This window comes from Diadema antillarum, unplaced genomic scaffold (genome assembly GCF_040938485.1).
Source record: "Diadema antillarum isolate AM-2024a unplaced genomic scaffold, OU_Dant_1.0 seq00000474_RagTag, whole genome shotgun sequence".
Lineage (NCBI taxonomy): Eukaryota > Metazoa > Echinodermata > Echinoidea > Diadematoida > Diadematidae > Diadema > Diadema antillarum.
In genome coordinates this window covers 626,781-641,166 of record NW_027271441.1, presented here as the reverse complement: position 1 = coordinate 641,166, position 14,386 = coordinate 626,781, and positions in this window count along the sequence as shown.

The following is a 14,386-nucleotide window of genomic DNA, read 5'->3' as shown; positions in this document are numbered from 1 at the left end:
AAAAGTCTGGTAGCCAAGTATCCAGACTCTATTAAAAGAATCACAAGAAATTGTACTCCAAAATCCAGTGCCTGGGTAAAAGCAATTATTTGTACCTTTTCAGGCAAGAAAATGTATTTTGTAAAGAAAGTGTTTTTGGTATCTTCTTTGTATATCTTGCTCATTGATTATGTAAATCAGGATTAAGAATGCAGAACAAGTGGAACTGAGGCAGAATAGAATATGAACATGTTCAACTACTGGAGTAAATATTCTCAAATGTGTTGGAATTGTCCAAATTTTGGATTCTCATATTGTTTGATTGGCATATTGTTTGATTCTCACATTGTCTAACTAACATGTGTACATGTATGGAATTGTTATACATTGTCTTTCAAATTTTACAACATTTCACTTTGTGTCTTTTTATCTCTTTATATTATTTCCCTGACTTTTACCTTGACCTAGAGGAAGGCATGAAGGCTACAGGAATCTCAGATTTTTTTCAGAAAACTGCTGAGATCCGGTACTCTGCTTGTTACATTTTGGTTATAATAACAATGAAGCCAAGTTTATTTCCATAGTTCTTGTTACATGCACGCTTGTTCTCGTGTTAAATGAATCAAAATCCCAATATTTATGTATGATATTATGTGATCTGTACTATGGTGAGACACTGTATGTAGGCAAATGAAAGTGAAATGTTATCACGTCTTGCAATTTTTAGCTATTACCTGTATCATTCTGGCAAAGTTTTATTCAGTATTTGATGCCCTTTTGTTGAGAAGTAATACTATACATTTGCTGGTCATATGCATTATTATAAAGTCCAGCAGTTTTAGAGGTTCATATTATTGTTTTGTAAAGCCACTTTCTGCAGAGGAATTATGACAAGTCCTCTTCAATGTCCATTCGCTTTTCAAAGACCTGTATAACTTTAGATACAGGATGAACTTGCAAGAAAGTTGACAAAAATCACTTATCTTCACTGATATACTCAATACATATGTATATCACTCAGTGCCTTGGAAGGAACAAAATATTATGTTTACTGCCCTCTATTGTTTATTAGATTCTTGACCCACAACAAATGAGAAAAAAAAAAAAAAAGAAGGAAAAAACCTCTACTCCCATGACGAGATACCAGAGACTCCAACTCTCCTGCTTTCGATGGGAGATCTCCCGCCAAAATCCCATTTTTTGCAGAATCTCCCGTTCTCCCGCTTGAAATGATTTCTTACTTAATTTCATTGTATGTTGAAAAATAAGCCTTAGATAGCACGAGAGAGCATCTAGAACCCTAGACCACAAGGAACTTTGTGCTCGTAATGTGCGCTTCAGGCACATCAAGTTGGAGTCTCCCGTTTGCTTGGGGTATCAGGCGGGAGAATCTCCAGATCAGAAGGTGCTTGGGGTTGGAGTCTCTGAGATACTAGTTAGCGTAGTGTACAAACCTCCTCTGATAAAACTACAGTGTATTAACCATCCCAGAGGGGACTCCAAAAGTCTGCAGCAAATGTGCCAGAGACATTGTTTCATTGTTAGTTTGTTTGTTGTTGTTTTTTTGTAAGGGTTCTTTATATGTGTGTGTGTGTCTCTATATAATACATATGTGTGTGTGTTTGTTCTTGATAGCGACTGTTGACATGTCAAATTGATTGTTTGTTGCTGTTGTTTTAATTTTCTTCAATTTGAAGGGTTGAATATCATGATACATAGCCCAAGTATTACTGCTTTATGATACAAATGATTAAGTTATCATATTTGTTGAAATGCTGCCTGAAAATTTTCATCTTAAAAATCTAGTGTTCCTGCCAAATGTTACTGATCATCTACTTCATCTGAAAACATCTACCATGAAAACACAAATATATATATATCATATGGAAACATCTTTCATCACATCCTTAATACACAGCCATTATGATTATCATAAGCTAAAATAATTTTGTAAGCAATTGCTCTATAGGGTTTACCAAAAAAAAGAAGTTTTATCTTTTATGTCGTTTCATCAGCAACTGTCTTTTTTTTCTATCAGTAACTGCCAGTTACAATTTTAAGTTGTCATTGTGTTAAGAAGGCACTGATAATTGTAGCACTGCATTTTGGCTACCTTTCTGCAGCTCTAACTTACTGTTAAATGCATTGCCATTTTAAATCGTCGCTTCATCCGTCTTACCTGCCAAGTTTTTCTGTGTTCCATGGTGGGTGTATCACTAAATTCCCAAAATCATGTTTTGAAACAGAGCACAAGATGCTAATTCTTTTATACTGTACCAGTGATTATATTTTTGTGTATAATACAATATATTGCAATTAGCATAATCTAAATGAGGGATGACATTATGTGTCCGGGTCACTTTAAAAAAAAAGAAGATAAAATTGTTTTGTCAGCATTTTGCTGTATTGTCAGCAACTGCCTATTTTATACATTTGCATGAAGTTGCCGTTTGGAAGGTATTGATTATAAATTGTAACATGTATTGTGTTATAGCCACCTTACTGCATATCCATCTTAATGTCAAACGCATTGCCAGTTCATTCAACATTGCCATGCTTGACCGAGTGCTTTATGTCTCGTTAGAGGAATGTTTTAAATTCTCTAAAAATCATGTTAAAAACAGGGTTACGGAGGAGTGTTTTAAAATACATGTATATGTGTATTGCACGCCGGTGAGCATATTATTTACCGTCTGTATGATGAAAAAGTGATGTATTGTTCAAAGCCATGTGTAATGATGTTTGAAGTCATGACTTCATGTATGTGAGAACACTGTTTAATGTGCTACAAAATTTAAACTGTTTCACGTCTGGATTATATTTGTGAGAACTTGTCAAGTTTATCAAAATTTCTGTGATTCACAATAAAGTGAGTTTTATGTTAAATCATACCCTTTTGCTATGTTTTGTATTGTATCCTGTGTGCGATTCCTTAGCCCTCGGTATGTATGAAAGAGATTGATTAGTCTATTTTGGGCTAATGGGAACACTAGCAATTCCGCGTTGTGTTTACAGACATGTACTCAAGGGCAAGTTCCCCGAGGCATAAACATTCGCGTATCGATAGCAGAACAGTCATTGATGCATGCAATATCGAAAGAATCCCTCCTCGGTATTCTGAAATGCCAAGATTGCTTCCTGGTGAACCGGGACCATCTTGCTTATCCATATTAAAAGAAAGCACAGACGGACAGATAGACACATAGATATGTAGATGCATACATACATACATACACATAGGCGCCGGAAGTGGGGGGGGGGCAGGGGGGGCGGCCGCCCCCCCAATCCAAAAAGTGGGGGGGCAAAACGCATTTTTGCCCCCCCAAAAAGCCCCCCCCCCCCCCCCAAAAAAAAAAAAAAATAATAATAATAATGATAACAAAAATAAATGAATAAACAAAGAAAATAAAATAAATATGTATATGAATAAAAGGGAAAAAATACGGCTACAAACGGCAGCTTTTGGACTGTAAAATGTCAAAATTTTCAAGCTCGCTTGCTTCGCTCGCTCGCATCCAGCAGTTGAGCCCGGTGTGAAGCGAAAAACTTAGCTACGACGGCAGTTGTTGGACTCTAGGATGTCAGAATTTTCAAGATCGCTCGCTTCGCTCGCTCGCATTGAATCGTTATGCCATTCTCCTAATGTTGCTGACAGTAATTGCCAGTAGTTGCGCCCGATGCCCCCACCCCTTAATTTCTAAAGCGAAAGATAAATATAGCTACAAACGGGAGTTTTGGGACTGTAAAATGTCAAAATTTTCAAGCTCGCTCGCTTCGCTCGCTCGCATTGAATCGTTATGCCACTCTCCTAATGTTGCTGCCAGTAATTGCCAGCAGTTGCGTCCGATGCCCCCCCCCCTTAATTTCCAAAGCGAAAGATATAACTACAAACGGGAGTTTTTGGACTGTAAAATGTCAAAATTCTCAAGCTCGCTCGCTTTGCTCGCTCGCATTGAATCGTTATGCCATTCTCCTAATGTTGCTGCCAGTAATTGCCAGCAGTTGCGCCCGATGCGCCGCCCCATTTATTTCCAAAGTGAAAGATAAAGCTACAAACCCCAGTTTTGGGACTGTAGAATGTCAAAATTTTCAAGCTTGCTCGCTTCGCTCGCTCGCATTGAATCGTTATGCCATTCTCCTAACGTTGCTGCCAATAATTGCCAGCAGTTGCGCCCGATGCGCCCCCATTTATTTCAAAGCGAAATATGTAGCTACAATTAAAACTCCAGTTTTGGAACTGTAGAATATCAAAATTTTCAAGCTCGCTCGCTTCGCTCGCTCGCATTTTATTGTTATGCCATTCACCTTATGTTGCTGACAGTATCTAATTTGTCGATCGTTTCACACCGTCATTCCATAATCCATGTAAGGAAAACTTACAATGTTCCTCAATGACTGCGTTGTTGAATGTATCACATTCCGTAATGTATTGTAGTCCCATTATTGCTCACGCACACACGCACAGGCATGCAGACCGTCAAAATTACTTTATGGTTCCCCCCATGTTTCGACCCACCGTACGCCACTTTACATATATATATATATATATATATATATATATATATATATATATATTAGATGTGTGTGCGTGTGTGTGTGTGTGTGTGTGTGTGTGTATTGTGTAACATATGCATGGTCTAATCTTGAGCCCCCTCCAATGTTTGCCCCCCCCCCCCCAATCCAAAACTGCTTCCGGCGCGCCTGAACATACATACATATATACACACACACACACACGCACGCACACACACATACACACACACACATACACACACACACACACACACATGCATACATACATTCATAGGGCCTACATACATGGTGTCTGGCAACTCCCTGTGTAACGATCAGTCGCCGGGATCGACATTTTGTTATAGGCCTAACCGAGCAAATAAAGTACATTGTATATATTAGTAGAGGCTACTATGTAATCCCGTGAGATTTTCGTGCCAAAATTTATTTTTTTCGCTAACTTTGTCAATTTGGGGGTGCTGAATCCAAAAAACTTTGGTTCCATTTTTTCTGATTACGTCTTCAGCCGCCATTTTGAATTTCAAAATGGCCGCCCTAGCAGACTGTATTTTGACCCATATTTCATAAAGTGAGCATTGCAGAAGCTTACAATTTGGTGCAAAATGCATAGGTGTGATGTCAGACACTCTGTTAAATCTTTGTCTGCTATTGTGGATTGTTTTGATACAATTTGTAGGCTGCCATTTTGAATTTCAAAATGGCTGCCATAGCAAGCTGTATTTTTACCCATATCTCATAAAGTGACCATAGTAGAAACCTCAAACTTGGTGCAAAATACATCGTTATAATGTCAGACACTCTGATTTATCATTTTCTGATATTGTGGCTTGCTTTGTAGAGTTTGTAGGCCGCCATCTTGAAATTCAAAATGGCCGCCATAGCGTTTTTACCCATATCTCAGTTTGCAATTATTGTAGAAGCATCAAATTTTCAAGAATGCACATGCTTGTGGTGTCCAACGGTCCAGTACAGCTGTTTCCTAATTGTGGATCATTAGATAGGCCACCATGTTGAAATTCAAGATGGCCGCCATAGAAAACATAATTATAATACTGTGGTAGGAACCTTAGATGAATGTGCCAAAATTGTCCTAGTACGACTGAATTTATTTCCAATTCACGCAGAATGACAGCCATTTCTCGATTCAAAATAGCCGCCAAAAATGCAAAATGTAAGGATGAGGTTCTGATTACGTCATCAAGAGATGCTGAGGGGCAAAAACTGCATAAGGGGGGAGGGGGCATACCACTATCCGATAGTGTGGGCAAGCGTGTAAGCGTTACATCCCGTATAGCCAAAAAACCCGCTAAAACGGTTCGTTTTTGCCTCTCGGGCAACACGCTATTTTGCGTTGTGGAACCTTGTTAATGATTATATTTAATCTCAATCAATGAATATTTGTACAAAAGCAAGAATTGATGTAATTGAAGGTGATCTTCAAAAACTTGATGCTTCCTCAAGAGAATGAAGACAAACGAGGAAAAGTCTCGCAATGGCAAGAAATGCTATGGTCATCCTACCAGGCATCCCATTCACAAGCTTGTTTGTTTGCCATAAACTGAAACACGTAAGGTTTGCTCGATATATTTCTGGAATAACACAGAATGAAGAAGGAATAAGTAGGTTTTTCCTGATTGCCCTTGAGTGGGTCATCTTCAATTATCAAGACTTCGAAGATGCTTACTGCTGTACAGCCAATGATTCTAAAACTACAGAGGAGCAATGATAGCTCAGTTCTGTGGCGCTTGCATCCATCAGAATTCCTCCACAACTTAGAAGATCATAACACGAGGGTAATGTAAGAAATTGTCACTGCCTTGAAACTGACGAATGTGGTGTTTGGCAGTCAGGTATCACAAACATTCAAGGGAGATGCTCTAGAAAGAGATGAAAAGGGCAGTTTTAATATTCTGTACTAAAAATTTGTATCTGAGAGAATTAGAACAAATTATGATCTCTGGATTGTTGTGAGAAAGGCCAGACATTCAGCTTGTGCAAAAAAAAACACCATGTAAGATTGGATCCAAAGTCATTAAGCTTAGGCCTAAGGGATCACCAATTCTTCATAACATTTTACTGGTTCTACAGCCTGATAGACTTGTCATTATCCAGTCATTTCTAAACGATACAAGTATTGAAAGGTATAAGTTCTAAGCAATTCCACAATCACTCTTCATCTCATTGTTTCATGGCCTTCTCGTCATTCCTACCCATGCCTTAGAAACTCACAAAACTGAGCCAAATAATCAGCCTGAAAGTTGAAATACTGAGCAGTCTATTCCATCTGACACAGAGACCACATCATGGAAAGAAAATAAAAGAGTTCATCAAAGATGCCATGGGAGTTACTGTCACCCGTCACTCACAACAGATAGCCTCATACCATTGTATGTATTAGAGCAACGGGAAAATCAGAGATATTTATGATTATTACGTAGACTCTAACATTTCAATTATCCTGATTATCCTGATGGATCTTGGTGGTTTGCTTCACTTACTGCATTGCATGTTGTCTGCTCCATCACTGGAAAATTAGATGATAAAGGTACAATTGACAATTTTGAGAGATTATGCCCTGCAGTTTGTTGCGAAAAAACAGAAACAACTAAAGGTCTGCTTTTTCATGCCTTTCATGGTGCTGGCTGAAGTTGAAAATTTGAGGATGTCTCCACGAGCAGATGGACCAAGAAGTATCTAAACCTTGAATCATGCAGAATGTGCTATGACACAGTGCCTCCAGAAGTTTGGCGTGGATGACTTCAATCAGGACAATTTCCTGCTTTACCCTCGTAGAGACTTGACGCAATATGTCCAGTCAGAGAACGAACCTCGTAAACTCTCACAACCTAATTTGTGCCTCTAATACCTATAAATATGATATATTAGATTGTAGATATTTCCAAAGGGTATGCATAAATCGTTCAATTATCATAAAATGCTTCGAGCTTCCTACACCAACGGTAGCCACAAAATTCATTATCATGCTCAAAAGCAAGAAATGCAAAAGTCATTATTTCTGGAAGAATTTAGAACTAATTCTCCCCTGTGTACAGCTTTAGAGTGCTGGTTCTTTAAAAATACGTGCAGGGAATGAGCCTAGAAAACATTTAATTATCGAAGTGACTATCCCATGAATTATTCGAGTATATAGAGCTAATATTGTAAGTTCTTACAACCAAATCGTCTAAATGGGACATTATTCAGTCACTCAGACACAGGTTTTTTTTTTAAAGTCATTTGTTTTTAACATCAAAATCACATGATTTCCCATTCACAAAATTTTACCCAAACTCTATACTTTTAAAGGAATGTTTCACATGGCAGCCTTTTTGCATTTCAACTCAACAGTGTACCTACAGGACAGGAAACACTTCCGCTCACGCGATATTCAATGAAGTGATTGACTTATACATGATCGTTTCACCATGCTTGGGTCATTACAGATCTAACAACACCAAATATGGTCAAAATACTTCTTGAATTTCAAGAGTGGCGACCAATACAAATAATCCAATATTACAGGATGTATAGGCCCTATGTGTGTGTGTTTTATATAATGTACACTGTACGCCACCATAAACATTGATATGTCTAAAAGTTGCTTGTAACCACAGATATTAGCTGAAAAGCAGCCATTTTGAATTTTAAGAAGGCAGCCTTGAAAGTGATCTGCAATTTTAGGGAGGGGAAAAATGCATCTGAATATTCAACATCATGAGCCCGGTTTATGCCCGAAATGCGAACTGTCTGTATTGCGTACAACATGAGATATGGGTCAAAATATACATTCAGTTATGGCGGCCATTTTGAATTTCAAGATGGCCACCTTTGATATCAAAATGAACCATCGTTTCAGAAAAAGATGTTTCAGAATGTCTGACAATATATGCATGCTCTCTGCCCCAAATTAGAACCTCACACAATGCATACAATGTGAGATACCGGTCCAATTACATTTGTTATGGTAGCCATTTTGAAATTCAAGATGGCCGCTAAGGAAAATGATCCATCATTAAATAAAAGAATGTATATATTTGCATTATTGACATCATATGCTTGCTTTTTGCCCCAAATTTATACTCTACATAATGCTTACAACCTGAGATATGGGTAAAAATATATTTAGCTATGGCGGCCATTTTGAATTTCAAGATGGCTGCCTAAAAATTGTATCAAAGCTCTCTACAATATTAGAAAATGGTGTATCAGAATGTCTGACATCACAAACATGCTTTTTGCATCAAATCTGAACCTTCTATGATGCTCACATTATGAGAATTGGGTCAAAATACAGTTTGCTATGGCGGCCATTTTGAAATTCAAAATGGCGACTGAAGACGTGGTCGGAAAAAATGGAACCAAAGTTTTTTGGATTCAGCACCCCCAAATTGAACAAGTTAGCTAAAAAAATCAATTTTGGCACGAAAATCTCACGGGACCCAATATTTCGACATAGTAGACTGTACTAGGTACTGTATAACAGATATGTCGGGCCCCGATATAACGGCGGTGGCCGGATTTGCCTTACTACAGTATCAACCACTGATCTTCCCTCTTTAGTGGGGAGATCAGTGGTACACTGTATCAACCTCTCTCACACCTTCCCTCCATCTCGCACGATTGGGGGCGCCCTCCTTCCTCAAGCAAACATTCCAAGCTACTCCATCTCGGTTTGTCTCGGACTTCGACGTCCTCTTCGGTCTTCCTCGCCTTCGTGGCTAAGACACTTTAAACACTAGCACTTACCTCAGAACGTAATCATCATGCTCCCTCAATACAGGCACGCACCAAGATAATGAAAGATCTGGTGCCTGTTTCATAAAGATGGAGCGTAAGTTGCAATAAATCGAAAATTCCGTTTCATGTAACTTCGTGATTGATCGGAAATAGCGCTCAATCTACTGTAAGCTACGCCCGATTTTTTTTTTTTTAAACCAAGCGTCAGTGTCTTTATGAAACATGATTTACGCTCAATTTTGAACTTACGCTCGATTCACCGAGTTACGCTCAGTAAATCGAGCGTAAGATCAATCGCAACTCTTTGTGAAACAGGCCCCTGATAAATTAAATGACTGAGCTCCAACCAACCTTGAATTGTAGAGGACAAGCTTTCGTCCTGCTCCTGAGAACTTTCTCAAGCCTTATGCAGTGGAGTGTTGTCTTGCTGCCGTTGCCTGTCTTTGTTAATCACTGGACCATAGATTGGTGAAAGGGTATAGCCCGAGTCTCTGTTGAGAGCTTGCCCTCTACAATTCAAGGTTGGTTGAAGCTCAATCATTTAATTTATCATCATCCCCAGCCGATGAAAGTTTTTAGTATCAGGCCCCTGATATAGTTTTTGTTTTTTAAGAAGACAAAAAAGGAATGTCATGTCATTACATGCCAGTGGCGGATCCAGAGGGGGCGCACCGGCCGGGGCCGTGCGACCCCTCTTTATTTCTGGTTAAAACAGAAGAAATAAAAAGGGGGAAATGGGGGTGTGTGCGCCCACCCCCCCCCCCCCTTTAATTATGCAAAGGCGCCTCCCCTTTACGGAATTTCTGGATCCGCCCCTGCATGCTGTTAGTGTTGGAGATAAAACACATTAGAAAGGGAACCTGAAAAACACTTGAATAAACAGTACTTGGAACATTGCATTTATTTCACCATATAACATCATCTGCAATGAACTTACGGCATTACTCTACAGAGAACCACATGGGTTATAGCACTACAGGATCGTATCAAAAAATAGTACCACACTTGTGATAAACTTTTATACTTTGAGATACAATAATAGTCGTAATACTTATGCAACATTCTTTTCAATCTCTACCAGTGAGGGCGCCCAGTACCACCATAATAACCTATTCACAAGACACGTCTAGACAATCAGTCGCACAAAACATTTCACTCACGTTTTAACGTACGCAAAATTTTACATAAATACAACAGTGAAGAAAGTATATCATCAAGATCATCACCTAAACAGACAAAAACAGAGCTTCACATCCATCAGTATGTAGTATACTATTGACTCTACAACAGAGGTGACCGTACATGTATATCATTCACAGTTGATAAATTGCACGCCGCTGGGTACATCTTCAAGCGACAGATTTTCACATTTTCAAAGAAGTAAGTCCTTTTGTTACAAACACACAAATCAACCTCCCGATTCGGGTACGTAATTCATACCTGTGTGCTAACTCACAAGAAATCCAAAGGACGTGACACGATTTCACTGTTCCCATCACTTGAAATAATTATAAGCGTTTATTGTTCATGCGTATGGAGGCGACGTCGCAGCATGTAGGGCCCATTATCAATACCAAAAGGAAGAACATGTCTGCGGTGGGAAAGAAATGATTATTATCTGAGCACAAAAAAAAAATGGTAATTAATCAGAGAGTACCGAGGTCTCTAGCGCGAATATAACCCCACAGCAAAGCTAAGTTTATTTGTAGTGTGACACCGCATTTTTGACTGTCTTCCTCTATAAGCCCCGCCAGCAAATTAAACCAGTCATGTTAAGTCTCAATACCATAATAATTATCACAATAATCATGAGCTTTCGAAATTCAATCTTGAGTTGCAGCAAAATAAACACTCAATATGACTACAAATACGAGAAAGGGTTAAAGAAGCCCCAAACTAACGATTATATATAAGAGAGGGAGAAAGGCAGAAAACAGAGAGTGAATAATGGAGAGGTTTTAAAATGATCTTATTTGTCACTGGTCGCTGGTCTTTCAGGCTGTTACATCATCATCGTGACATTTATATATATAGTTGGGCGATAACATTTCAATAGCAGGGGGAAAATGTTTTTTTTTTTTTTTTTTTCTGAGCCAGCAGAAAGGCCTTCAAAGCATGATATCTAAAAATACATTATCAATATCAGTAATATTGATACCAACAACACTTTATTTGAATCAATAAATTCTTGCGTCGAGTTGTTTTTTTTTTTACTGCAACTGATTGGCAGTTGATAAGGGATAAGAACCGGCACTGGCTGCCGGGCGAAAGCTCGGTATATCTGTCGATACGACGTCTGTCTGACCATCCGAGTATGATTATGCCTAGATTTTTTTTTTTTTTTTTTTTTTTTTTTTAATCTAGGGTACTACGAAAACACTGAATAATCGGTGCTTATTTACGTCGACGAAGGGCAATTTGACATCATTTGCAATAAAAAACAATAATAACAACAATAATAATAACAACAACAACAATAATAATAATAACAAAAATAATGATAATAATTATGAAAATGGCAATCCCATGTAAAGGTTCATATCAAATGACATCAATCTGATGTTTCAAAAGTCCACAAATCTTCAACGTTTACACAATAGTCATGTATAGTCAGGCGACTTCATCCATTTATAAATAGTTACCGCAGTTCCAAAATACGTGCTCCGAGTATACAAGTGTAATGTGTGATCATTCTATTTTGGAGAATAATCGTTTAAACCTTGTATCTTGTTCTTTACCTTTCCTCTGCAGCGGGTTGAACATTGCGAATCATCCTTGAATAGATTGCGACATACAAAAAGTCCTAGCAATATTACTATTGCATTATCGATAAAATTCCTATATACATCCACTATTACTATAGATCTTATTGCTGCAACTAATGTCTGTACAATTATAATTACACTTTGTTCCTTTTCTTCTCTTAACTCATTCACCATGAACTTTAAAGAGGACTTTTCAATCCTTGATCATGAATTGGTAGATTTAAAATGATTTACAATGGAACATATCAGATTCAGTACACCTAAGCCTGTACCACCGAGCATTACGATCTCCAGAAATTTCACAACTTTTACAGTAAAATCCTTCTTTCGCGAAATCTTAAAATGTTTGCCTCTGCAGCGTCAAAAATCTTGAGGTGAGAGTCTCTTTTTACGGAACTCTGACGTCTTAAAGGGACTCTACCTTTAAAGGGACTCTACCTTTAAAGGGACTCTGCTTGAGGTTGGGTGACAGCGCCACCACACCTCAGCAGTTGTCCAGTACGGCAGATTACGTCATTCTTTGGTCTTTCTAAAGTTTGGCTCTCATTATCGTGAGCGACGTGACGCGTACGTAATTACTCTTTATGAGCCAGAAAAAAAAATAACAGGTGCTCCACTCTTATATACTGAATAATCCAGTAATGGCAAATGTCCGTTTTTATAATCACTCTCACTCATGGAAGCGCAGGATTCGCGAGTGAACAGCAAGTGCGAAATGTTTAGGTGCATGAGTGTCAGTATTATGGACAAAGCCTTTTAATTGGTAGCAATTTTGGTAATTTCTGCGGGCATGGTTACTGGTGGCTTGATCCTACTTTTTTTTCCGGGCATCTAGTAGCGCTAGAGGGTCAGTGACGAAGACTAAGTCAATGTTCACATAAAAGGATAGCATCGTCCTGTGTGGGTTTCCTCGTAGGCCCAATTATTATATTAGCCTGTCTTTGATGAATGAAAGAGGAAAATGTGAAAAGCCGTTTATTCAAGAAAGAGATAGTGCTTTCATTGCAACAAGGAATCTGCTTGTTGTTGTTTTTTAGTGAAACTTTGTGCAATAGCAAAGCCTCGTGAAAACATGTGTCAACAGAGACGTTTGTTAGAAACCTATACCTTTATTATTAAGTCTGATTATGATGGAACTTCTATCCTCGTGTCTAATTTTCCTTATATCTATTGCCAGCAACTTGAACATGGTGTCCTTCTCTCATTACACCAGACAAGAAAATTGCAGAAGGTACGGGTCCGTGGATGTTTCAATATGGATGTGGCAGGAGACAAATCCTCTGAATTCAACAACGCACATCCAAATGTTCATGAAAGGATTGGACGAAATGATAGGATGACGTCACAATATTATGCACTGACGTAGAAAGTTCATCCGCTTCATGCTTCCTCCAGATCCGCGAGGAACAATAATTACAGTCTGCATTTTTGACGGCGAATTGGTGAAACAAAAATAGCTATTTTGCTGAGCAGCCAGTGCGCAACATCCCATTTGAAAGAGGGTGAAATAAGCACCGAGTTTCATTTTGTCGCTCTTTTCATGAACCAGCACTGGATTTGGCGCGCTAATAAAAAGTCCCAAGCATAATACAATAGCAAGCAAACGAATAATATTTCATACTACGCAAACACAGTTGATTAAGTACAGACGCCTTGTACGCCACAATCCGCGCTTGTTCGTACGATGAACGACAAGTGAGTTAACATTGAAAAACACCTCCATGACTCGGACATTGCATTTTTCTTTTTCCCTGAGCTTCGTAAAAGTCTATCGAGTACTATCGGGAATATAGTATTAAGTTCAGTACCTCATGAGATAACACAAGAGCTAAGACCAATATACAATGAGCAAAAGAGAAAAGAACAGGTGAATATAAAAAAAGAAAATTACGAAGTGCAGTCATGGAAAACGAAAGAAAAAAAAATAATTATAATAACGCAGGCCAGGGGGAGTGCAAACACACTGAATTTACGGAGGATTAAAAAAATGCAAAAATCATATCAAAGCAAGGCGGATTGATAAATATTTATGATTTATACATAAAACATGATTATTCAAGATGGTACAAACCCGTCAAGGCATTCGGTATTGTCATTTTAATAAAACGTACCCACCAAGTTTGACAACGCGACTCCTGCATGTTTTATTCCACACGCTACATCAAAAGTACTTACTACTAAATTTCGCCTTGCTGCAGGACACTGCATCATATTATCGAAAATGATAAACACACTATTGGCATTCAATCAGGTATTGGCAATAACAATCATCGCATTAAAAAAAAACAACTACATCCTTTAGTGGCTAGAGTACAATGAATAGATTACTAGTACTGGTTAAAATAAAGAATAACACCATAATGTCATGGCAA